The 25,952-nt window shown below is 47.6% G+C and overlaps 1 protein-coding gene across 2 annotated transcripts in view; it reads right to left on the bottom strand.

Moving 5' to 3' along the window:
* The window catches only part of lin54 (lin-54 DREAM MuvB core complex component), a 136,702-nt gene that overhangs the window by 97,388 nt on the left and 13,362 nt on the right, over positions 1–25,952 (bottom strand). The gene's annotated exons all lie outside the window — the stretch shown is intronic.

The following is a 25,952-nucleotide window of genomic DNA, read 5'->3' as shown; positions in this document are numbered from 1 at the left end:
GTAAAATACTAACAGTGGCAGGATAGGCCTCATGAGGCACAAGGGAAGGCTGACTGCCCAATGTCTTAAAATGTCTTGGGCAGACGGATAGCCAGCAGGAAGGCCCCCCATTTGATTTTTATATCATCCCTCCACCTGTCATTAAAGTTGCCAGTGGAGCAAAGTCCAGCCCAAGGGTGACAATTTTCAAAAGAAGCTGTTCCGAGATCAGGAGCCTGGGTAGATCAGCAAGGACAGGGTTGATGAACAGGATTTAGTGCATTATGGAACGGTTACAGCAGAAAGAGGCTGTTTGGCACATGTACCCTTGCCAGCTTTCAATCCCACTCCTGTGCACTTTTCCCATAACCATGAAAATTTTCTGTCTTAAGGTTGTATCCCATTCTCTTTTGAAAGCCCCAATTTAGGGGAGCAGCACGTTGGCACTATGACTTCACAGCTCCAGGGTCCCAGGTTCGGTTGGCGGCTTGGGTCACTGTCTGTGCGGAGTCTGCACGTTCTCCCAATGTCTGCGTGGGTTTCCTCCACCCACAAGTCCCGAAAGATGTGCATGTTAGGGGGATTGGACATTCTGAATTCTTCCTCTGTGTACCCGAACAGGTGCCAGAATGTGGCAACTAGGGGTTTTTCACAGAAACGTCATTGCAGTGTTAATGTAAGCGTACTTGTGACAAGAAAGATTGTTATTATTATTAATCTGCCTCCTCCACACTCACTTGTGTATTCCAGATCCTAATGATATACTGCTTGTAATGGCTTTTCATAACTTCTCTGCAATTGTATTCTATGCCTCTATTTATACCCTGGGCTCTTTGATCACCGGGTAAGTGTTCTCCAAGGCGGCCAGGGTCAGGGGTTCCAGCTTGGCAGGTGGGGCCTGGTTTCAGGAGGCCAGGGGAGAGGATGCAGGTTGGGGGCGCACTGTGCATTTGATGGAGCCAAGCAGCCCCAAACCATTCCACCTTGTCTGACAGTTAAAGCTGTCAGGCTTCCATCTGGCATGAGCCTCCCCCTGCCACAGGTAATTTGTGCAGGACGCGCGACAACACAGAATCGCCGAGCAGAAACTTAAAGCCAAGTTGCGCACACGGGTGCGGCCTCAACCGGGACCTGGGATTCATGTCGCATTACATTCATCCCCCACCATCTGGCCTGCGAAATCCTACCAACTGTCCTGGCTTGACACAATTCACACCTCTTTAACCTGGGGTTACCCCATCTCTGGATCTGTAAAGATTTAATCACCTGCTAATGCTCGCATTCCAAGCATTGTCTGGCATCTTTGAATTTGTCCACATATATGTTTCTGGAACATACCTCTTCATTCACCTGAGGAAGGAGCAGCGCTCCTAGTGATATCGAAACAAACTGGTTGGACTTTAACCTGATGTTGTAAGGCTTCTTACTCTATTTATAAAGCCTAGGATTCCATGTTTCTTTTAGCCACTTTCTTAAAGTGCCCTTCCACCTCCATCAATTTGCACATATGTAGATTATCATAGAATTTACAGTGCAGGAGGCCATTCAGCCCATTGAGTCTGCAACGGCTCTTGGAAAGAGCACCCTACCCAAGGTTAACCCCTCCACCCTATCCCCATAACCCAGTAACCCCACCCAACACTAAGGGCAATTTTGGACACCAAGGGCAATTTAGCATGGCCAATCCACCTAACCTGCACATCTTTGGACTGTGGGAGGAAACCGGAGCGCCCGGAGGAAACCCACGCACACACGGGGAGGATGTGCAGACTCCGCACAGACAGTGACCCAAGCCGGAATCGAACCTGGGACCCTGGAGCTGTGAAGCAATTGTGCTATCGACAATGCTACCTTGCTGCCCCTAAGGTCCCTCTGTTCCTGCAGCCACTTTAGAATTTAGCCCTTTATTTTACATTTCTTCTCCTCAGTCTTCCAACCAAAGTTCCTTTTCACACTTGCTGCATTAAATTTCAACTGTTGCGAAACCGCCCATTCCACCAGTCTGACTCTGTCCTCTCAATGTCCATGATGTTCTGCCTTACAATTCACAATACATCCAAGCTTTGTCATCTGCAAACTTTTAAAATGTGGTCTGCACACCCAAGGCTAGGTCATGCATCTCTCCCTTGGGAGTTTCACTGCATACCTTCAAGTCTGAAAAACTATTCATGACTTGACTCTGTTCACTGTCACTCATTCAATTTATTATCCATACTGCCATTTTCACTTCTTTTAAAAAAAAAAAAATTTAGAGTACCCAATTCATTTTTCAAATTAAGGGGCAACTCAGCATGTTCAATCCACCTACCTTGGACATCTGTGTGTTGTGGGGGCAAAACCCACGCAAACACGGGGAGAATGTGCAAACTACACACGGACGGTGACCCAGAGCTGGATCGAGCCTGGGACTTCGGCGCCTTGAGCCATTTTCACTTCTAATATGTAGGGTTCAATTCTGCTAGCAAGTTTATTGTGGCACTTTATCAAAACACCTTGTCTAAATAAGTCTAAATAAAACACATCAACCTCATAGCTTCACAACTATTTAGGTTACCTCATCAAAAAACTCAATTAAATAAATACAATTTAACAAATCTATGTGAGTTTTCCTCAATGGATCCAACCTTGCCCAAGTGACTGTGATTTCGTCCTGGATTCATGTCTCAAAGCTTTCGCACCATCAACTGACTGGCCTGTAATTGTGTTCAGATTTACACCCTTTTTTGAACAAGGATGTAACATGTGCAATTCTCCAGGCCACTGGCACTACCCCAGTATCCAAGGAAGATTGGAAGGGCCTGGCCTGTTCCTCCACAATTCCGGCCTTATTTCCCTCAGAAACATTACATTCAGTCCTAGTGAATATATCACATTCAGTCCTAGTAGCTCCTCTTTAGCAATGTTTACCCATCGATTGCCTCAAATATCTAATCTTCCATCATAATTTTGACATCTTCTTCCTTGATGCAAAGTATTAATTTAGTACCACAGCCATGCCCTCTCCTCCCATGTGCAGAAACCCAGTTGGTCCCGAATCAACCCCACCTCCTCTTACTATGAAGAAAAGTTTAAAGACAATTTTTGGATTCCCTTTTACATTAGCTGCTAGTCTCCTCTCCTACTCCCTCTTGGTTTCTCTTATTTACTTCTCAACTTCCTCTCCAAACTTTCTATATTTGGCCTAGTTCCCACTGGAATGATCAACCTGATGTCATTCACATGCACTCTTTCCACTTCAACTTGTCTATCTCTCTCATTAACCCAAGCACCCTTATTTTAGTTGCCTTCACTTTCCCATGGACATTGTGGGATGCACCTTAAATGTAGCTAAACCACCCCATCTTTAAAAGCAGCACATTGTTCCCTTACACTTCTGCCTGCCAATCTTGGATTCCAATTTATCTGGGGAAGATCGACTCTCACCCCAGTGAAATGGGCCCTCCTCTAATCTAGCATTTTTGTGTTTGGTTGCTCCTCGTTCTCTTTCATTACAATTTAGACCTCAACATTTCATTACTGTTTAAAAGCTCCTCAATTAACATGTGATCCACCTCATTCCCCAGACCAGATCCAACAGTGTCTCCTTCCTCACTGGGCTGGAAGCATCAAGAAAATTAGGATTAAGAGAACATAGTTTTGGATAAATCCAAGTTTATGGAGGCCAGTAGATGAGTCACGCCAAGAGATGTTTCGAATAGTCCAGTGTAAATGAAACAAAAACGCAGGTGAGGGTTTCAGCAGCAGCTCAGCGGAGGGTGGGATGAAGACAGGCAATATCGCAGAGATACAGGTAAGCAATAATGCTAATGGCAAGGTATGGGGTCAGAAGCTCAGCTCTGGGTCAAACAGAGCACCAAGGTGTTAATGGTCTAATTTAGGGTTGTCCAACCTTTTCACTGGGGGGAGAAGCCACATTTCAAGATTTCTTTCACTTGGGGGCCGATGAGAACATTTCGTAAAGATAAAGTTATGAACACATTAATTTTCAAAAGGAGATAGGAAAAGAAACTTGCTGAGCAAAAAATAGAGAAATAAAGTGGAGTATTAGAGTGTATAGGAGTGCATTAGGGCGAGTGTCCCTGGTTCACTTCATGTCTCAGGATGCTCACCCTCAGTGAGAATGGATGGCAGTGCATGATGGCGGGTGAGGGCGAATGAAAACTGACACTGGGAGTGAGCCAGACCTCCGGAAGCACTCTGTCCCTACACAACCTCTCCCTCCACCCCGCTCCTCTCCCATACACCCTCTTCCCAACCCCCCCCTCCCTCACCCCCCCCTCCCTCCCTCCCCCCTAACCTCCCTCCCCCCCTCCCTCCCCCCCCACCCTCCCTCCCCCCCACCCTCCCTCCCCCCCACCCTCCCTCCCCCCCACCCTCCCCCCCTACCCTCCCCTACCCTCCCTCCCCCCCACCCTCCCCTCCCACCCTCCCTGCCCCCCTCCTCCCCCCCTCCTCCCTCCCCCCACCCTCCCTCCCCCCACCCTCCCTCTCCCTCCCCCCCCCTCCCTCCCTCCCCTCCACCCTCCCTCCCCTCCCTCCCCCCCCCTCCACCCTCCCTCCCCTCCCTCCCCCCCCCTCCACGCCCCCCCCTCCCTCCCTTCCTCCACCCTCCCTCCCTCCCCCCCTCCACCCTCCCTCCCTCCCCTCCACCCTCCCTCCCCTCCCTCCACCCTCCCCTCCTCCCTCCCCTCCTCCCTCCCTCCCCTCCACCCTCCCTCCCTCCCCTCCACCCTCCCTCCCTCCCCTCCACCCTCCCTCCCTCCCTCCACCCTCCCTCCCTCCCCCCCACCCTCCCTCCCTCCCTCCCCCCCTCCACCCTCCCTCCCCCCCTCCACCCTCCCTCCCTCTCCCCCTCCACCCTCCCTCCCTCTCCCCCTCCACCCTCCCTCCCTCTCCCCCCTCCACCCTCCCTCCCTCTCCCCCCTCCCCTCCCCTCCCCCCTCCCTCCCCTCCCCCCTCCCTCCCCTCCCCCCTCCCTCCCTCCCTCCACCCTCCCTCCCTCCCCCCCTCCCCCCCTCCCTCCCCCCCTTGCCCCCCCTCCCCCCTTGCCCCCCCCTCCCCCTCTCCCTCCCCCTCCGCCCCCCCCTCCCCCTCTCCCTCCCTCCTCCACCCCTCCTCCCCCCCCCCTCCCTCCCATCCCCCCTCCCTCCCATCCCCCCCTCCCCCTCCCCCTCCCCCTCCCTCCCATCCCCCCCTCCCCCTCCCCCTCCCCCTCCCTCCCATCCCCCCCTCCCCCCCCAAATCCTCTCCCCTTTTTCTCCACTTCAGTCTCCCCCTCACAAACCTCTCTCTGCACACGCAGTCTTCAGACACCCATCTACATGAACACCAGTGGCCCCACTCCCGCTGCCTCGTTCTCCACTCTGGACACCTGGGCCTCGCTTCCTGGGCTCCCCAAGCCTCAAACATACTGGAGTTGGTGTTGGCTGCTCCTCTGATCATAAATTATTTCTTTCCCACATGGGCCCATCAGCAGCAAGTCCGGGACAGAAGCAGCCTGTGATTGGAGGAAACGTTTCATGTAGAATCTACCATTCAAACTGGTGTTTGGCCGGAATTTAAAACTGGCTCCGAGGGCCATATAGAGGGGCTTCAGCCAGACGTTGCACAACCCTGGTTTAATTTAACCTAAGGCAGTTGTCAGAGAGATGGACAAGATAACTAGAGAAGACATTTTGTGATGAGGAGTGATGATAGTTTGGTCTTCCCAATATTATTTTGATGATATTCCTGCTTGTCCAATACTGTATGTTGACAAGCAGCATCAGAGAGAGTGGAGGGATTGAGAGAGAGAGAGAGAGAAAGAGCAAATAAAATAGCGGACAAGGGGATGGGTGACTGAGAGAATTCCTACAAGATCAGGTAAGAGGATGCACTGCAGAACCCAAGTGAATTTTAGCTCGGCACTTCTAAATTTAAAAGCAACGTTGCATGTTGATTTAAGCGTTATATGCAAATATTTCCCAATTAGTAGGAAAAATACTGATGTTTTTAAAAGTTGCTTCCGATTTTTTATTCAAAATATCTTTGTAGTTACAGGTTGATAACCATCCAGTCTTTGTTGTAGACATTTCCTCAGGTTGACAACAATTAATGGCACCTGTGACATAATCAAATATAGAAATAATGGCATGTGGGGGTGCCCACTCAAGGGACAGCACATTTGTGGGCACAGAGAGCTGATAATAACTTGTGCCATGAACTAATCCTTGTAGCCGTAGAACCTGAAATACCTCATTTGAACACTAGATTAGAGAGGGTTATGTTCTTGCAGATGGAGAACCTGGCAGCGTTGAGGAATGTGCCTTCATACTTAATTGTCCTTTTTTTAAATGTCTTAGTGGACCAGCACCACTGCAGTTTAGTCTTGGAATCCAAGAGGATCTGAAGTACTCCTGAACGGTACTACGGTCATAATTATCATGTACACATATGCAACAAAAATCAGATGACATTAAATCGACAAATTTACAACAAGTATTGACCAATATTCCTTTATTTTTGGAATGCATAGATAGTTTTTTTCCCCCAAAGTGCAAGCCCTATGATTTTTCTTTTGCCCAGCTGCGCATACGTGGTCATTTTAAAGGGACCAACTTACGTGAGGCCTGTGTGGGCCTTTGTGTTGCTGCATGACTGCACAGCTTAAAAGGAACATTGGTTATGCAAAAATATTAGGTCAAATAATGGCAAATTTCATGGATGAACATTAACATTGTGGCACACACCAAGTTCAGAGCTCCTGACTGAAGCCCATGATGAAAGCAGTGAATCAGAGCACATGACAGTCTATTAAACTGGGTCCTTAAACACCCACAATACCTGATGGTAAGCTTCAATGGTATTGCTGCAACAATAACTAGAAAGCAAGTCTCGACTTCTTCCACTCCAATTTTGTCTTTTCAGTCACTTCTCCTCCAACGCCACAGTGTTACCTGCTATCCCCTTCATATTTGTGCAGTCTATCCAACATGGTGATCTATTTACACAATTAAAGCTCCAATTCCAACTTAAGCACTGGGGAACATTAACTCTTTCCTAACACTTTAATCAGTGGCAGAGAATAACTTATGCTTGGAGTCGAGGAAAAATTGAACACTCCTCTATCGTACCGGACGAGTCTTCCTTAAAAGCAGCTCATTATTCCATTATAATTTTCCTGCTAATCTTTGATTCCAATTTACCTGGAGCCGATCCATAGAGGGACAGTAGCTAGTGGTAACGTTACTGGACTAATATTCCAGAAGCCTGGAATGATGCTTGTATCAGGAAACAGAGATAGTTTTAAGTGACCTCCATTTGTATTTGTGGCTATTAGAAACAAGGTACAGCTTAAACCAAATTTAAATGTGTGTTTCTCTGTGTAAGAAAGGGCTGAAACATTAGTTAGCTTCATGCTAAATATAGGTGTCTGCATGTCTGTAAGTTTTGATCCTTAGATATTTATTGAAGTTTTATATTTTAACAAATAGCCACAGGAATGGTACAGCTCAACAAGGACAAAAAGTCTCAACATGTATGCAGAGGGGAACATGAGAACGCAATATAACAGGCTCAATACAAACATTAGACTCAACCTAATGCCTCTATTTGTGCTACCAGAGAACAAGGGAGAAAAGGATATGGCCATGAAAACATGGAAAAACCATGTACACCTACACACGCGGCAGCGATTGCTTGCAACGACCGAGTGTTCAGGATAAATCTTTCGCGCCATGTTCGGGTGAGCAACAGCACCCATCTCCCTCAACTCCAGCAGCACCAGAAGCATCAATGACACACCGCAACCTCTTCCCCTCGGATAACAGACCTGCCTGTACCCTGCAGGAACCAATCATCTCAAATATTAGGGTGCAAAGGGATATCAACCACAGCACTAGACCTGGCCTAGTCAAGCACACACTGACACACAGAAGTCAGTACCTCCAGAACACCCAGCACACACCAAGACCTACTACTCAGCCAGCGCAGCACCTCACTTGACCATACCCAGGCTAGAGCACCAACCCCACTAACACGAGCAAATTCACAACCAGCCTGAACTGGGAAGACTCTACCAAAGAGCTTGGCCAGGTCTGCCCCCATGTCCTGGTAGATTTGTAATTGGTGTTCTTCCCAGTTGCAGCTTCTCGACTATCTGGCCCATCGCAGGATTCTTTACCGGTCTTGGTACCAGTGCACCTTTGCAATTATTTTTTTTTAAAATAGAATTTACAGTGCGGAAGGAGGTCATTCGGCCCTCAAGTTTGCACTGGCCTTGGAAAGAGCACCCTACCCAAGTCCACACCTCCACCCTATCCCCATAACCCCATCTCACCTTTTTGGGACACCAAGGGCAATTTAACACAGCCAATCCACCTAACCTGCATATCTTTGAACTGTGGGAGGAAACCGGAGCACCCGGAGGAAACTCACGCAGACACGGGGAGAACGTGGACTCTGCACAGACAGTGACCCAAGCCGGGAATCAAACCTGGGACCCTGGAGCTGTGAAGCAACTATGCTAACCACTGTGCTACCCTTAATTATTGACCTTGGCTGTTCCCCGGCCCTGGGTTTGGTCGGAGCGACCAGTGAGCCCTGTCTATCTCTGGTGGGTTGGGGAAGCTGCTCCTTCCCAACAGGTTTTCCAGCATCTGGGCCACGCAGTCCATGGGATTCCGATCTTCGGTTCCCTCCGGCAGTCCCACTATTCTTAGGTTCCGGCGCCTAGGCCAGCTTTCTTGATCTTCTACCTTCCCCTTAAGATTCCCCTGGTCTGCCACCAAACTCGCTATCTCCATCTCTCGGGTGAAGATCCGGTCACTTTTGTGCTCCTCTGGGCCTCAAGTCGTCTCTCTGCTTGGTGGAGGGCCGCTAGTGCTTCTGTGACTGCAATAAGCTCGGACTGAGATCTATCCTCAATCCTAGTGGGAACTTAACTAACCCCAACACACAAGTCCACACCAACCATCCACCCATCACCCCGCTGTAGCTCCATTCATCTTCATTACAAACGAGATAAGGGGTGTCTAAAATGCACTCTCTTCTCATAAACTGCAAGGATTACCACACATTAAAAAAAACAGGAGCAAGACTGTGCACAAACCAATATCACATTATGATTTTCCATAATGTAATATCATAATAAGATTTTTCGTAAAATAGGATAAAAGACAACCCTCACCCTTGTGCTCACCCACCCATGCCAGGAGAAAAGAGAAGTAATCTACTGCAGAATCATAAGGGAGAAAAGTCCAGCATTACTGATGAATTGCAGGATGACAACACCATCTATGTTGCTTGGAAAGGGCAAAGAATCTTCCTGGTGCGGCGATGACCAGCTAAGTCGCACGTTTCGGCAGCTCCCGGTGGAACGGACTTTTGGGCTCTTAATAGGAGCCCCAACTGCAATTTTAACGGCTAAAAGTACTGTGCGGTAAACCAGAAGGGAATCCCCCCTGGACACGGATGGACAAAGGAGAGGAAAGTGGCCGGATTGCGGTGGATCCTCTAGAGCAGCGGCAAGGAAGGCAAGCACAAAGCAAGATGGCGTCGGAAGGTGGCAGTTTAATATGGGGCCCTGACCAACAAGAGTTCCTGCGGCGTTGCGTGGAAGAACTTAAAAAGGAGATGAAGAAGGAGCTGTTGGCCCCGATATTACAGGCGATTGAAGGGCTAAAGGAGGAGCAAAAGACCCAGGAGCAGGAGCTTCGGGTCGTGAAGGCAAAGGCTGCTGAGAATGAGGACGAAATACAGGGCCTGGTGGTGAAGACAGATACACGAGGCACAACACAAAAGGTGTGTGGAAAGGCTGGAGGTGCTGGAGAATAATACGAGGAGGAAGAATTTAAGGATTCTTGGTCTTTCCGAAGGTGCAGAAGGGGCGGACGTCGGGGCATATGTGAGCACGATGCTTCACTCGTTAATGGGATTGGAGGCCCCGATGGGCCCGTTGGAGGGAGCTTATCGAGTTATGGCGCGAAGACCGAGGGCTGGGGAAATTCCTCGAGCCATAGTGGTGAGATTTCTCCGATATAGGGACAGAGATGGTCCTCAGATGGGCAAAGAAAACCCGGAGCAGTAGGCGGGAGAACGCGGTGATCCGCGTATATCAAGACTGGAGTGCGTAGGTGGCGAGAAGGAGGGCAAGCTTTAATCGGGCCAAGGCAGTGCTGCACAAAAGGATGGTTAAATTTGGAATGCTGCAGCCGGCAAGACTGTGGGTCACACATCAAGGGAAACACCACTACTTTGAAACGGCAGAAGAGGCGTGGACATTTATTGTAGAGGAGAAACTGGAATAAGCGGGCTAGAAAAAGAACGTTTGGGACAAAGTGGTGGGGTGATTACGTGGGGTGAAGGGGGGGGGGGGGGGGGGGGAAGGGGGAGGAGATGATTTCCGAAGTTGTTAATCCTGTGACCCTGTAACTTTTCTCTCTTCCCCATGTCGTGGGGGAGCGGGGGTGAGGGAGGATAAGGAGCTGGGGGCGCCGGTCATTGGGGGCGGGGCCAAATGGGAAACACAGGCTTTGTTCCCGCGCTATGGTAATCATGGTGGGAACAGGGTAGCAGGAAGGAGGGGGCCTCGCACAGTGGGGGCCGAGGTCACGGGGGGAAGCCGAGGTCGGCCAGAGTTTGCTGACTTCTGGGAGCAATATGGGGGGGGGGGGGTGCAATTACGCTAGAAAAGGATCTAGCCGGGGGGGGGGGGGGGGGGGGTTAACTGGGTTGCTGCTGCTGGGGAGAAGGGGGAGCTGGTATGGGGTAGGGTGGTCGGGGCGGGAGGGCTCCTTTGGGGGGAGATACGGCTACGTGGGAACCGGGTGAGGAGCTGGATTGAAAAAGGAGATGGCTAGTCGACAAGGGGGGGGGTAAAGAGCCCCCCAACCCAGCTGATCACGTGGAATGTGAGAGGGCTGAACGGGCCGATTAAGAGGGCACGGGTACTCGCACACCTAAAGAAACTTAAGGCAGATGTGGTTATGCTACAGGAGACGCATCTGAAACTGATAGACCAGGTCAGACTAGGCAAAGGATGGGTGGGGCAGGTGTTTCATTCGGGGCTAGATGCAAAAAAATAGGGGGGTGGCTATATTAGTGGGGAAGCGGGTAATGTTTGAGGCAAAGACCATAGTGGCGGATAGTGGGGGCAGATACGTGATGGTGAGTGGCAGATTGCAAGGGGAGGCAGTGGTTTTAGTGAACGTATATGCCCCGAACTGGGATGATGCCAATTTTATGAGGCGCATGTTGGGACGCATCCCGGACCTAGAGGCGGGAAAGTTGGTAATGGGTGGAGATTTTAATACGGTGCTGGACCCAGGGCTGGAGAGATTGAGGTCCAGGACTGGAAGGAGGCCGGCTGCAGCTAGGGTGCTCAAGGACTTTATGGAGTAGATGGGAGGAGTAGACCCCTGGAGATTTAGTAGACCTAGGAGTAAGGAGTTTTCGTTTTTCTCCTATGTCCACAAAGTTTATTCACGGATAGACTTTTTTGTTTTGGGAAGGGCACTGATTCCGAAGGTGACGGGGATGGAGTACACAGCTATAGCTATCTCAGACCACGCTCCACATTGGGTGGACCTGGAGATAGGGGAGGAAAAAGAACAGCACCCACCCTGGAGAATGGACATGGGATTATTGGCAGATGAGGGGGTGTGTTTAAGGGTGAGGGGGTGTATTGAAAAGTACTTGGAACTCAATGACAATGGGGAGGTTCAGGTGGGAGTGGTCTGGGAGGTGTTGAAGGCAGTGGTTAGAGGGGATCTGATATCTATCAGGGCACATAAAGGAAAGCAGGAGGGTAGGGAAAGGGAGCGGTTGTTGAAAGAACTTCTGAGGGTGGTCAGACAATATGCGGAGGCACCGGAGGAGGGACTCTACAGGGAAAGGCAAAGGCTACATGTAGAATTTGACTGGTTGACTACGGGTAAGGCGGAGGCACAATGGAGGAAGGCACAGGGTGTACAGTACGAATATGGGGAGAAGGCGAGCAGGTTGCTGGCCCACCAACTGAGGAAAAGGGGAGCAGCGAGGGAGATAGGGGGGGTGAGAGATGAGGAGGGAGAGATGGAGCGGGGAGCGGAGAAAGTGAATGGAGTGTTCAAGGCATTTTATGAAAGATTATATGAAGCTCAGCCCCCGGAAGGGAAGGAGAGAATGATGGCTTTCTGGATCAGCTGGAATTTCCTAAGGTGGAGGGGCAGGAGAGGGCGGGACTGGGAGCACAGATTGAGACGGAGGAAGTAGTGAAAGGGATTGGGAGCATGCAGGCGGGGAAGGCCCTGGTACCAGACGGATTCCCAGTGGAATTTTATAGGAAATATATGGACTTGCTGGCCCCGCTACTGATGAGAACCTTTAATGAGGCGAGGGAAAGGGGGCAGCTGCCCCCGACTATGTCAGAGGCAACGATATCGCTCCTCCTAAAGAAGGAAAAAGACCCGCTGCAATGCGGGTCCTATAGGCCCATTTCCCTCCTGAATGTGGACGCTAAGATTCTGGCCAAGGTAATGGCAACGAGGATAGAGGATTGTGTCCCGGGGGTGGTTCATGAGGACCAAACTGGGTTTGTGAAGGGGAGACAGCTGAACACGAATATATGGAGGCTGCTAGGGGTAATGATGATGCCCCCACCGGGGGGGGGGGGGGGGGGGGGGGGAAGCGGAGATAGTGGTGGCAATGGATGCCGAGAAAGCATTTGATAGAGTGGAGTGGGATTATTTGTGGGAGGTGCTGAGGAGATTTGGCTTTGGAGATGGGTATATCAGATGGGTACAGTTGCTGTATAGGGCCCCGATGGCGAGCGTGGTCACGAATGGACGGGGGTCCTATTATTTTCGGCTCCATAGAGGGACAAGGCAGGGATGTCCTCTGTCCCCGTTATTGTTTGCATTGGCGATTGAGCCCCTGGCCATAGCATTGAGGGGTTCCAGGAAGTGGAGGGGAGTACTCAGGGGAGGAGAAGAACACCGGGTATCTCTGTATGCGGATGATTTGTTGTTGTATGTGGCGGACCCGGCGGAGGGGATGCCAGAGATAATGCGGATACTTGGGAAGTTTGGGGATTTTTCAGGGTATAAATTGAACATGGGGAAAAGTGAGTTGTTTGTGGTGCATCCAGGGGAGCAGAGCAGGGGAAAGAGGATTTACCGTTGAGGAAGGTAACAAGGGACTCCCGGTACTTGGGGATCCAGATAGCCAAGAATTGGGGTACATTACACAGGCTTAATTTAACGTGGTTGGTGGAACAGATGGAGGAGGACTTTAATAGATGGGACACGGTGTCCCTGTCACTGGCAGGGAGGGTGCAGGCGGTTAAAATGGTGGTCCTCCCGAGATTCCTTTTTGTGTTTCAGTGCCTCCCGGTAGTGGTCACGAAGGCTTTTTTCAAGAGAATTGAGAAGAGCATTATGAGTTTTGTGTGGGCCGGGAAGACCCAGAGAGTGAGGAGGGGATTTTTGCAGCGTAGTAGGGACGGGGGGGGGGGTTGACGACCGAGCCTAAACGACTATTACTGGGCCGCCAATGTTTCAATGGTGTGTAAGTGGATGGGAGAAGGGGAGGGAGCGGCGTGGAAGAGATTTGAGAGGGCGTCCTGCAGGGGGACTAGCCTACAAGCAATGGTGACGGCACCGTTGCCGTTCTCACCGAAGAAATACACCACAAACCCGGTGGTGGAGGCTACATTGAAAATTTGGGGGCAGTGGAGACGGCATAGGGGAAAGACGGGAGCCTCGGTGCGGTCCCCGATAAGAAATAACCACAGGTTTGTTCCGGGGAGAATGGATGGGGGATTTGGAACATGGCAAAGAGCTGGGGTAGTACAATTGAGAGATCTGTTCGTAGATGGGACGTTTGCGAGTCTGGGTGCGCTGACGGTAAAATATGGGTTGCCCCAAGGGAATGCATTTCGGTATATGCAACTGAGGGCTTTCGCGAGGCAACAGGTGAGGGAATTCCCGCAGCTCCCGACGCAGGAGGTGCAGGATAGAGTGATCTCAGAGACATGGGTGGGGGATGGTAAGGTGTCGGACATATATAGGGAAATGAGGGACGAGGGGAGATCATGGTAGATGAGCTGAAAGGGAAATGGGAAGAGCTGGGGAGGAGATTGAGGAGGGGCTGTGGGCCGACACCCTACGTAGGGTAAACTCATCGTCCTCGTGTGCCAGGCTAAGCCTGATACAATTTAAGGTGTTACACAGGGCGCATATGACTGGAGCACGGCTCAGTAAATTTTTTTGGGTAGAGGATAGGTGTGGGAGATGCTCGAGAAGCCCAGCGAATCACACCCACATGTTCTGGTCATGCCCGGCACTACAGGGGTTCTGGGTGGGGGTGGCAAAGGTGCTTTCAAAGGTGGTGGGGGTCCAGGTCGAACCAAGCTGGGGGTTGGCTATATTCGGGGTTGCAGAAGAGCCAGTAGTGCAGGAGGCGAGATAGGCTGATGTTTTGGCCTTTGCGTCCCTAGTAGCCCGGCGCAGGATATTGCTTATGTGGAAGGAAGCCAAACCCCCGGGTGTGGAGACCTGGGTAAACAACATGGCAGGGTTTATAAAGTTAGAACGGATCAAGTTCGTATTAAAGGGGTTCGGCTCAAGTGTTCACCAGGCGGTGGCAACTGTTCGTCGACTACCTCACAGAAAGATAGAGGGAATGGAAAAGAAGACAACAGCAGCAACCGGGGGGGGGGGGGGGGAGAGGAGGAGGAGGAGGAGGGACCCAACGGACTCACAGGGATGTCATTGTATATGTATAGACACTTGTTATAAGTAATGTGTATTGGATTGTATCTTTGGAGAGTAACTATTTTTGACAAGGCAGTTGCCACTCAGTTTTGTTTTTGTTTTTGTTTATATATTATTTATTTGTTTAAAACTGGCCACAGGTATTTATATTGCTTTGTTGTTGTCCAAAAGAAAAACTACGTACTGTTATGTTTGGCCACAAAATTTTGAATAAAATATATTTTTTTAAAAAAGGAAAGGGCAAAGAAAGCTGTGACAGGATCATCAAACAACCCTCAGGATCTCTCAAAAATTCCATTGAACCAAGCACCTTCACCACTGCTATGCTGTTGCCCTGATGCCCAGTCGTCTAGGAACTTATACCCCAAACCGGAGGGAATGACTCAACATGACGAGCCACCTCCAACCCCTCAACAAGCATCGAGAACAGGATAATGCAAGACATTTTATTAGGGGCCCCAAATGACCCCCAGGGCTCGAATACCAGATACAAGGTGTTCCATTGAACCCATGAACCCAGCCTCCAAATCAAGATGGCTAAAGCATGGCAGCCAATTTTCAAGTTCAATCAGGGACTTACCTCCCACATCTCGCAAGAGATCGGGTCCATGAATACTTGTCCAGCCCCCACTTTGAGTCAGTCAGGTTAGATGGCACATAAGGGCAGCACAGTGGTTAGCACTGCTGCCTCACGGCACCGAGGACTTGGGTTCGATCCCGACCCTGCGTCACTGTCCGTGTGGAGTTTGCACATTCTCCCCGTGTCTGCATGAGTCTCACCCCCGCGACCCAAAGATCTGCAGGGTAGGTGAATTGGCCATGCCAAATTGCCCATTACTTGGGGAAAAAATGAATTGGTAGTCTTACATTTTTTTTTTTAGAAAAAGGTCAGACAGCACACCATGCAGCAGGATTTCTATGAACAGAAAGCAGGCCCAAACCAGGGATATTACTCTATGAAATACCAGGATTCTCTTCTGCGCTTCCACCATTCATGCAAGGATACTGCACAGTTCAAAGTGAGTGCCGAAAACCTACATCACGGAGCAGAGATTGGCCAAAACATCATTTGCAATGGTAGCGATGATCCCGATGCAACCAGCAGCACCACCACTGTAAGTTGGACCCAACCCCAGCCACCTCCAACCACCTCAATCAAAACAAGGATTTTCACTGATTCAACTCGGCTCCTTGTCACCAAACTCCGACCAGGATCACCCAGGGACATAGTGCAAGTCTTAAATCGCAAAAAAGATTCAATGTGCATTTGGATACAATAAAAAAATCAAAAGAGGAGAGCCAGGGCTCACAAAAACACAGTCACTCCAGCGCTCAAATCACGTGACTCCCGGTTTGGATAAGTTGAAACTGTGTCTGCATTCTAATTAAAGTTTTATGGTGTAAAAGCAATTACAGGTAAAAGAAAAAAATTAAGCAACCAACGGTCAAACACTGAAAAGCATAAGTATTTGTGGTACAGTTGGAACTAGGTATCCGAGAAGAAAGGCGCTCTCACAGAAACTGCCAGAGGCAGGACAATGGACAAATGGGCAGAAAGCAAACCCCAGAAGCAAAATAAGTTAGTTCTTGAAACAGGGAATGAAAAGTGAAGTCCCAGGGACATTGAAGTCAAAGGGACAAAAAACTGGAAACTGAACAGGGTACTGTTCACTGAGGTTAAAGATAGAGCTCCAAGGTGCAGACCTGGTGAAGTGGGCTAGTGAGGTTGGCGACATCTTTTTTAACATGAATTTATTGTACACAATATTTTTTCCCCCAATTAAAGGGGCAATTTAGAATGGCCAATCCACCTAACCTGCGCATCTTTGGTTGTGGGGGTGAAACCCACGCATACAAGGGGGAAATGTGCAAACTCCGCATGGACAGTGACCCAGGGCCGGGATTCGAACCCAGGTCCTAGGTTGGTGACATCTTAATACAACCTGTGAAGCAATAGTGTTCGGTTGGCATGGCTGGGTATCCCAAGACATTGTGCGGAAGCTTGAATGCATGTGACAATCCACGGCAGAGGAATGCTGAAAGAGAGATTGAAATCCTGGAAGTAGATCCTTGGTGAAGGCATCCGAGAGAAAGCGTTATTTGGGAAAAGACTCCAAGGCTTGTTTTTTGTTCCAAGTGTGGAGTTTGGAAACACTCAGGTGGAATTCAAATTCACGCGAGACTAATTGGCTCACAATGTGATCTGCATCTGGGGAGATTTGATGAGAAATCCACAGATGATGTACTGGGTGGCGTCTGCCACTTGGTTTCAGTCTTGTGAGTCTGACCATAGTTGGCTTGTTGGTTTACATGGACTGTTTGCTTATCAATATTATTATTGATGTTATCCTTAAAAATCTGAGTACATCTATGAAGATATGGGTGGGGTGGAAGAGTACAGTATTGGTTAATCTTTTCACCTGTAATAGATGTTTTATTCTTTTAAACGTTAATTGGCAATCCTGCAACGCTGTTCATCCATGTCCCAAAACAAAGTAAAAGTTACAGTTGTTGCCAATTCGCTCCGCAGATGGCAATAATGTTGCTCTTTTAACTGGATACTGATATGGCAGTTATTAATGATGATATTGCTTTTCAGAATCGCCAGGTATCAAATGATACCACCACAAGGTTTTACCGGATATCGATCAAAGACCAAACAACCAATTAGTTAGTTCAAGTTCAATGATAGTTTATTTACACACAAGAATTACTTCGACATGCAACATAAAACACTACAAGCTAAATTACACCTCACACTACAACAAGATGTACTTAACTTCAGGCACCCGGCTTTATGCAGAGGAACAAGGCCTTTGTTCGGATCTTGCGTGGCTGGATCTGGAGAAGTGACTTTGTTTCTGCTGGGCTCATCCGTCTGGTCGCGATCGTTGGTCTTGAACTTGTCTTCTGGTCGTGATGCTACACTTGGTTTTAGGCGTAGGTCGGTGTCAAGAGAGACTGAACACATGGCAGTGTCTCTCCTTATCCTTCTGGGGTTTAGCGCTCTTTTGGGCGGTCCTTCGCTTTGGACCCAATAATTCAGCAGGCTTCGATCACTGCCTTCGATTTTGGCCAATAAAGGGGCGGGTGCCTTGATGGCTGGGCGTGTCCTGAGCGGTCATTGACCTTGGCTGTTTGGGCTTTCTTAGCAAAGGGAGTAGCGCTGGTTAGTCTGCATCTGTATCGGTTACCCGAGTACAGTCCTTTTGTTCTGGGGAAATGGGCCATTAGAATGGGGGTTTCGATCACATCTAGCTATCTGGGTTGCAAATACACACACAAGCTCGGAGTGTGTCTGAGTCCAGGGTTGGCCATAATTCACATGGTCCTTTGCAGGTGGCCATGTGAGATGGCTACACAGCCTATCAAGCCAGGGTTATATTCTGTGACCCGAACATCCATAGTATCAACTAGAATCATAACAAATAGGAAGAGTTCAAACTCTACCATGGCAGGTGGAGGAATTTAAATTCAATTAATTAATTAATGTAGAATAAAATATGAGTATCCCTAATAGTCATGAGACTACCAGATTGTCATGAACACCCATCCGCATGTTGTTATGGGCCAGGGTTTAGAGAACCCCAAAGTGTATCATGGAGTTCACCTTACCCACAACTTTTAATAGATTGTGGTATGGGGAGCACACAGCCCACTCTACAGGTGGGTTACAGCAGAAATTGATAAGTATTTTTTAAAGCAAAACAATGTTTATTCTATGAACTCAAGTTAACCTTTTTAACACATAGTGAACATCTTACCAACCATTAATTCAAATATAACACCCAAAAATACAACACTAAGTAATCCTTAATAACTTCCCAAACAACATCCGGAAGACCCAAGAAACACCTTTTGACAGAAGCACATTAGGTTTACATTCACTACTGAGAACATTTATAATTCTGAATTCACCAAATGATCAAGAGATAGTCTTTTTGTGGCAGAGAGAACAGCAGTACACCTGCTTTGTCTGGCTTCAGCTCCAACACTGAAAACAAAACTAAAACACACCCTGCAGCAAACAGCCTAAAACGAAAATAAAAAGCTGACAGACAGCCCAGCTCCACCCACTCTCTGACATCACTCAGTAGTAAACACCCATTTCTTAAAGGTACTCTCACTACAGATATTTATAAGCACACCCATTTATAAACACCAATTTCTTAAAGGTACTTTCACATGACAATGTCTTTCAGGGAAGAAATCTGCCATCCTCACTCAATCTGGCCTATATGTGACTCCAGATTCACAGCAACGTGGTTGACTTTGGAAGCCACTCAATTTGTCAAATGACCACATGGGGAAAAAAATCACATTCACAGGGGCAACATCTCAAGGATGATATATTTATATATTTTTAATTACACTGTGGCCTTTTTAGTTTCAAACATATACCCACTGGGGAAAGAGGAGTGTATTTACCAGCACAGTCAATCCCGATCCAAATTCCACCACCCAAGTGTTCTAAACCATTCCCACCAATAGTTAGCACAAGTTGCTATGAACCTTTAAAGTGTAGTTTTTGGGTGTGTGAGGGGGTGGGGGTATATGGCTTCAGGGATGAAGAGGAAGAGGCATTACAGCTGCGCCCAATTCTTTTTTAATCCGCTTCCTATAGTGGACCCAGGTTTGACCGAGCTGAGGTAGCTCATTAAGGTGCTAAAATTGGCCTCTGGATCAGGTAGGGAAGAGTCCTCAATTTCCTGGAATTCCGCGACTTTCAATGAGACTGGCAGAAACAAAAAAAGAAAAAGCGGATCAGGGCTAGACAGGGATACCCCAAGCAGCTGCACAGCTCAGCAACCCATATAGACTGATAGAATGATTTACCAGATTAACAGAGCAAGAGGCATCAATCATGTTTTTATGGAGGATTGGGTGATGACAGGGAGTGTACCAATGGAGAGTGAACCAGTTACAATTAGCTATCATGGAAGTGAGGAATTGAACAAACGTGATATAAAATAGTTAGTTCAATTATTAGTTACAATAATGTAGATGTGAGCCCGTCTGATAGTAGTGAGTTCACAAACAAAGGACAAAGGGATTCAGAAAGCATGGCAAGGATGGGGAAAAGGATGCTGGGTAACAAGAGGCCCAGGGTTAAGGAACGAGAAGTGAGCCAATCAGGATATATGGCCAGGTCAGGAGGTGTATAGGATGACCGATGGGAATCTTGTATGTGAAACTTGATGCCAATTGAATGAGATTTGTAAAGATTTCTTTGTCTCCAAGAGCACTCGGTTCTGGAGCTCCAGGAGACCGCTGGTGTGTTCTGAATCTCTGTGGAGCTAGTCAGTCTTGCAAGTTGGTTAAAAATGAATAATATTATACCTACAAATCCATCTCGCGTTTTATTGAGGCCAGACTGACGGGGGAAGAATTCAATATTGTCAGAAGCAAATGTCCTTGAAACTGTAGTTATCTTTGAGGTACACCTCAATTTCTCTAATCAGACTGCTCCCCCACACACAGTACAATGCCAAACAACATTTGACACGGTGACCATGGTACATTATTTCTCCCTGACCTTCCTGCAGCAGGACACAATTGATCATGCCATTCTTCACCAATGCCTCTCAACGATCTAGCTCAGTGGGAATGCTTTGATCCTACTATTAACTATCCAATCATTGCCAGAACGTTTGGAGCCATAACTCTGTTACAGTCACTAAATAGTCGCCTTGGGAGACATCCAAGCATTCATCCATTGACTACACCTGCAACCTCACCTCCACTCCCATTCTTATCATCTTTGGCATCATTATCCACTGAAACTGAGTGAGAATTACATATGTATGCAGTTGTCCACTGACAAGCTGGATGGCCACAAATTCTTTTCCTTCTGAACTTTAGCTCATTCAAAATTCCTGCCCATTTCCTGTTCCACACCAAGTCTAAGATGCTTTCATCCCAGTCTTTGCAGTCTTAAACATGGCTTCCAGTTTCACATTTAAAACGCTGGTCAACCTTTTAAAACTCCTTCAAGGTCTTGTTCCTCCCTGCCCCAAAGGTTAGAGAAGAAAGGGAGATTGGGGTCTTACTTTGTTAGGAAAGATGAGGTGGAGGGTTTGATGACAGCAGTTTTCAAAGTGAGTGGGGCAGTGTTTAAAATTGCGATCTTAGCACGACTGCGAGAGGAAGTTGAGTGAGCAGAATGTTGATCTCTTGGATGAGATAAGCTTGGAGAAGGGATGGGGAGAGTTAGACAAGAAGCTAGTGAGGCAGGCAGAGGTTCAGGGCGAGGCTGGGAGAGAATGTAAGAGAAGGTTTGACATGGTGGGAAAAGATGGGAAAATAACAGCAGAGGCATTTGAAGGCACGGTGTCCAAATGACCAAAAAACTGTTAGCAATGAGGGTGAAGGGACTGACAGAAGTTTAATGATGGGACAAATCCCACGCTTGAATACAAATTCTAGAAGTCTGAAGTGATACCTCCACTTCCCTTTTTCCCTATTTTTCAGAACCCGTCCTTCATCACACTGATGGTGCATTCGGTCAGTGTTCAGTTCTGTCCTCGCCAATGAATTACTTTTGATGATTAGTCAAAACTCATTATAATGTATAATGTCACGAGATCAGGCCAATTTGCATGCATCAATGTCCCACAAACAACGTTAAAAGCTATCAGCTAGATGTTGGTTGAGTGATAAATGCTGACGAGAACATACCAAGAACTCCCCTGCTCTTTGAATAGTGCCTCGAGGCCAGTTTGACCACCCTGGGGGCTGGAGTGGTTTAACATTTCACCCAAAAGGAAGCTTTTCATCATAAATAGCTTAGGTGATCATGCGTACAAGAATTTTTCATGAGATCTAGTTTGCCAATATTTCATTGTTGCCATTTTTAGGGACTAGCACATACTAACCCAATGAAAAAGACGAGCAAAGCACACACACAGCATCAAATGTTAACATTGGTGAAGGACGCATTATGGAATATGATGGACATAAATGTGCATTCTATCAGTGCAATTGTAAAACTCATTCAGAAGCAATGCATTAAACCTACCAAATAGTGATGTTTCCCTTACAACTGACAGGATTTATAATGACAACCCAAGGTTCTAAAAATAATTTAAGTGTACATCAAAATGGTAGCGATGCTATACAGCATTTTATAAAAGATACTTCCAGCTGAGCAGGCCAACAGGCAGCCACTGTTAGCACAACAGCTGTTCTTTCTGTGCACATATTAGAAACTGCATTGGCCCTTGATTGGCTCCACATTCCTTCACCTTAACAGGCCATGCAGCAATTATGAGGTAACACAAGTGGCTTTCTTGACTTCTGCTAAGTGCTCCCTAAGCCAACCACAAAGAGGAGTTTGGAAGCAGCAAAAAGGATGACGTTATTCTTTCACACTGTGGGCAACTGCCTAGTCTCTGAACAGCAATTTCCAACAATAACACAACTGAAATAAGTACCAAGTCACATAGCAAAGTCCCAAGGACCACATTACTGTGTGACACAAGTTGATGCCCCAAATTGCTGCACCATCCTAGAGTAACATTTTCCTTTTATCATGAAGTTCCTTTATAAGTTGGCTTACAGAAGTAGATCACAGACAGATAATTTGAGTTATTGATTTTCAGGATACTGCTGAAATTTAAATTATAAAAGGTTGCCTGTTATAATATGATTTCTATTAGCTATACGGTAACAATTAATGTCATGCCAACTACATCTTATTTCACATGTAACTTTTATGGAATTAATATATTGAATCCATCAGGTTGCTTAAATAACTAAATAAGCAAAACACGAGATCAGGTTTGTAATGAAGTTAATATGATGCACTTCTTCCCTGATCATCATTGTGCTAGATACTTTGGAGTTTCAATTTTCCAGTTTAATAATAATAATAATAATAATAATCTTTCTTGTCACAAGTAGGTTTACATTAACACTGCAATAAAGTTACTGTAAAAAGCCCCTAGCCTGTTCGTGTACAGAGAGGGGAATTCAGAATGTCCAAATTACCTAACAGTACGTCTTTCGGGACTTGTGGGATGAAACCGGAGCACCCGAACCAAGCAGACACAGGGAGAACATGCAGACTCCGCACAGACAGTGACCAAGCTGGGAATCGAATCTGGGACCCTGGCACTGTGAAACGACATTGCTAACCACTGTGCTACTGTACCGCCAGCCCCTTGCATCAACTTCTTGTGACAGAGGCACAAGAAATGGTTTGCATACAGAATGCAATTCAAACAACAATTCCACATTTTGACAGCGAGCATTAGAAAGATATTAGACTTATTTACTACATCTTGTTTGCATTTTGTAGATCTAACATAAGCCAAGTAATAAACGCTAATCTATCAGTTCCTTCAATTATCTGTTTGCCTACAATTTTGCTTATTTTCCTAGTTTCAAGGTTGAATAATTTGAACACTAATACAAAAGCTAATAAATACTGCACTGCTGAAAATGTGAAATAAAAACTTAAATGCTGGAAATATTCAGGTCAGGTAATCAGGTCAGACAATATCTGTGGGGAGTGACATAGTGAAGGTGTCTGGTTGAAATGATCTTACATTCCTGTCTTACTTCAGTTATGAGAAGGTTTTTAGCTGGTGGTGGTGGTAGTAGGAGGGTAAGGAACATTAATTAGCAAAATACCTTATGATACAATTGCAAAAGAGTGGTAATGAATATAGCAAAGAAACACAAGTCATATTCAAATGAGACGTGAACGGCTACATATCAGTCGTCTGAATGCAACATGAAGGGTTAAAGAAACAAGACAAAACCGACACAGCAAAACAAAGGAAAGAACCTATAGGATATAATGAAGGGATAGTTTGATCTAAATTTGTTGAACTTGACGTCGAGGCCAGAAGGCTGTGGAGTGCTAATTCCATTCCTCAAGCTTGCATCAAGCTTCACTGCGACACAAGCAAGTCATGGTCAGCATGGGAGCAAGGTGGAAAATTAAAATGACAAGCCTGGGGATGTGCTTGCAGACTGAATAGAGAGTTGTTGCACAAAGTGAATACAGAGTCCATCTTTGATCTTCGCAATGTCGAGATGACAAAGTCATGAACAGCAAATACAGTAGACTAAATTGAAAGTGGTATATCGATGTTACACCTAGATGTGTTCTGGGCTTTGGAGGATGAGAAGGAAGTGGTTAAATGACATTGCATGTGTTTGCACAGGTGACATGGTCAGATTCACTGAATCCCTACAGCACAGGAGGCCATTAAGCCCATCGAGTCTGTACCAATCCAATCTGCCATATACCCGTAACCTAACCTGCACATCCTTGCACTGTAGGAGGAAACAGGAGCACCTAGAGGAAACCCACAGACATGGGAAAACGTACAACTCCACACAGTCACCCAAGGCTGAATTGATCCTGGGTTCCTGGCGCTGTGAGGCAGCTGTGCTAGCCACTGTACCACCATGTCGTCCCTGGCATATTTGTCAGCACTGCCGCCTCACAGTACCAGGGACTCGGGTTAGAGTCCAGCCTTGTCTGTGGAGAGTTGTACGTTCTCCCAGTGTCTGCGTGAGTTTCCTATGGAGGTTTCAGTTTCCTTGCAGACCGAAAATGAGCAGACTAGGTGGATTAGCCATGCTAACATGCCCCTTAACTGTCCAGGGATGTGTAAGTTAAGGTTACAGGAATAGGGCGGGGGGAGTGAAACTAGGTAGAGTGCTCTTTCAGAGAGTCGATGCAGACTCAATGGGCTAAATTGCCTCCTTCTGCACTGTAGGGATTCTATGAAAGGCGCACTGGGAAAGGAGGAAGTGACTGAGAATGGACTAGGTTCTTGTGGAAGGAATGATTCCTTCAGAATGCTGAAAAGGATGGGGGGGGAGAAACAGATATATTTGGTAGTGACATTTTGTTGGATTTGGTAGAAATGGTCGAAGATCATCTGATGAATAGAGGTTGAGGGACTTCCGGTGGCAGCCATGGTGCGATTGGTCGCACATAAGGAAGCACCTGCTTGAAGGCGTAGAAAAGTGCTCTTTTTATCCACAATTGGGTGCAACCACGACGGACAAGTGTAACTGAAGGTCGGAGAAGTCCCCCCCCCCCCCAGGTGTGGTATGTCTGCTGCTTACCAAACCTGGCAGAAGGTGAAAGATATGGCCAAGGAGTTGGAAGAGACCTGCGGCGCAGCAGCTAGTGAAAGGTCAATGCTAGTTGGAAAGCACCAGATGGACCAGTTGATGGCCTTCATCAAGGGAGAGTTCCTCCAGCAGAGGAAGAAGATACAGGAAGACCGATCGAAGGGGCTGTGGCACCCCTAAAGGGCTCAATGGAGAGGGTGGAAAAAGGTCTGGAGGCTCAGGGGTCGCAGATCTGAGAGATCGAGAGGGTGATCTCTGAACAATGATAATAGAGTGGTGGCACAGACGGCAGAGGTGCGGCTCTTAGGAGACCTTTGCAAGACACTGAGAGCAAAGGTGGAGCAGGAAAACAGGTCGAGGAGGCAGAATAGTGGACCTGCCTGAAGGGAGGGAACAGGGTCAGAATATACCAGGGCATTGGAGTTGAACTGGCAAAACTGCATGCTGGGTTCAACAGCACCACGGCGGTGTTATATCGACGGCAGATCAGGTCTGGGGTGCTCTACCCGGTGAAACTATAGGTGACTTATGATGGCCGGGAATAGTATTTTGACCCCAGAAGCGGCCAATGACTTCATCAAGGAGTGCAAACTGGGGGAGAACTAATAGTTTTGGGAGACGGAGCTGCTGGCACTCTGGAATAATGGAGAATACGGGTAGTGCACGGATTGGAGCGAGGGTTTTTATTTCTTATCCACCCAATATTGAGGGGGTTTCTTTTTTTATTTGTTGGGTTGACAAAGGGTAGCAGGGGTGAAAGATTTGTACGGGGACGGCTGCCCCCCACCTCCTGCAGTGTTTTTTCTTTTTGTTTGTTTTTGGGGGTCCCAGACATGGAATGTGCGCGGGCTCTATGGACCAGTGAAAAGACCTCGGATCTTTGTGCACCTCACGAGTTTAAAAACGGAGGTGGGTCTTTCTGCAGGAGACACACCTTCACTTGAAGGACCAGGTTAGGCTAAGGAAGGAATAAGTGGATCAGATTTTCTACTTGGGATTTGAGTCAAAGTCACGGGAGGTGGTCATTTTGATAAGCAAGAAAACAGGGTTTATGAGTGTGAAGGAGGTGAGGGAGCCAGGTAGGAGCAATGTGATGGTGAGTGGGGTATTAGAGGAGATGTCGGTTGGACTGCTAAATGTGTG

This window comes from Scyliorhinus torazame, chromosome 3 (assembly GCF_047496885.1).
Source record: "Scyliorhinus torazame isolate Kashiwa2021f chromosome 3, sScyTor2.1, whole genome shotgun sequence".
Classification (NCBI taxonomy): domain Eukaryota; kingdom Metazoa; phylum Chordata; class Chondrichthyes; order Carcharhiniformes; family Scyliorhinidae; genus Scyliorhinus; species Scyliorhinus torazame.
This window is presented reverse-complemented; position numbering and strand designations above follow the sequence as displayed.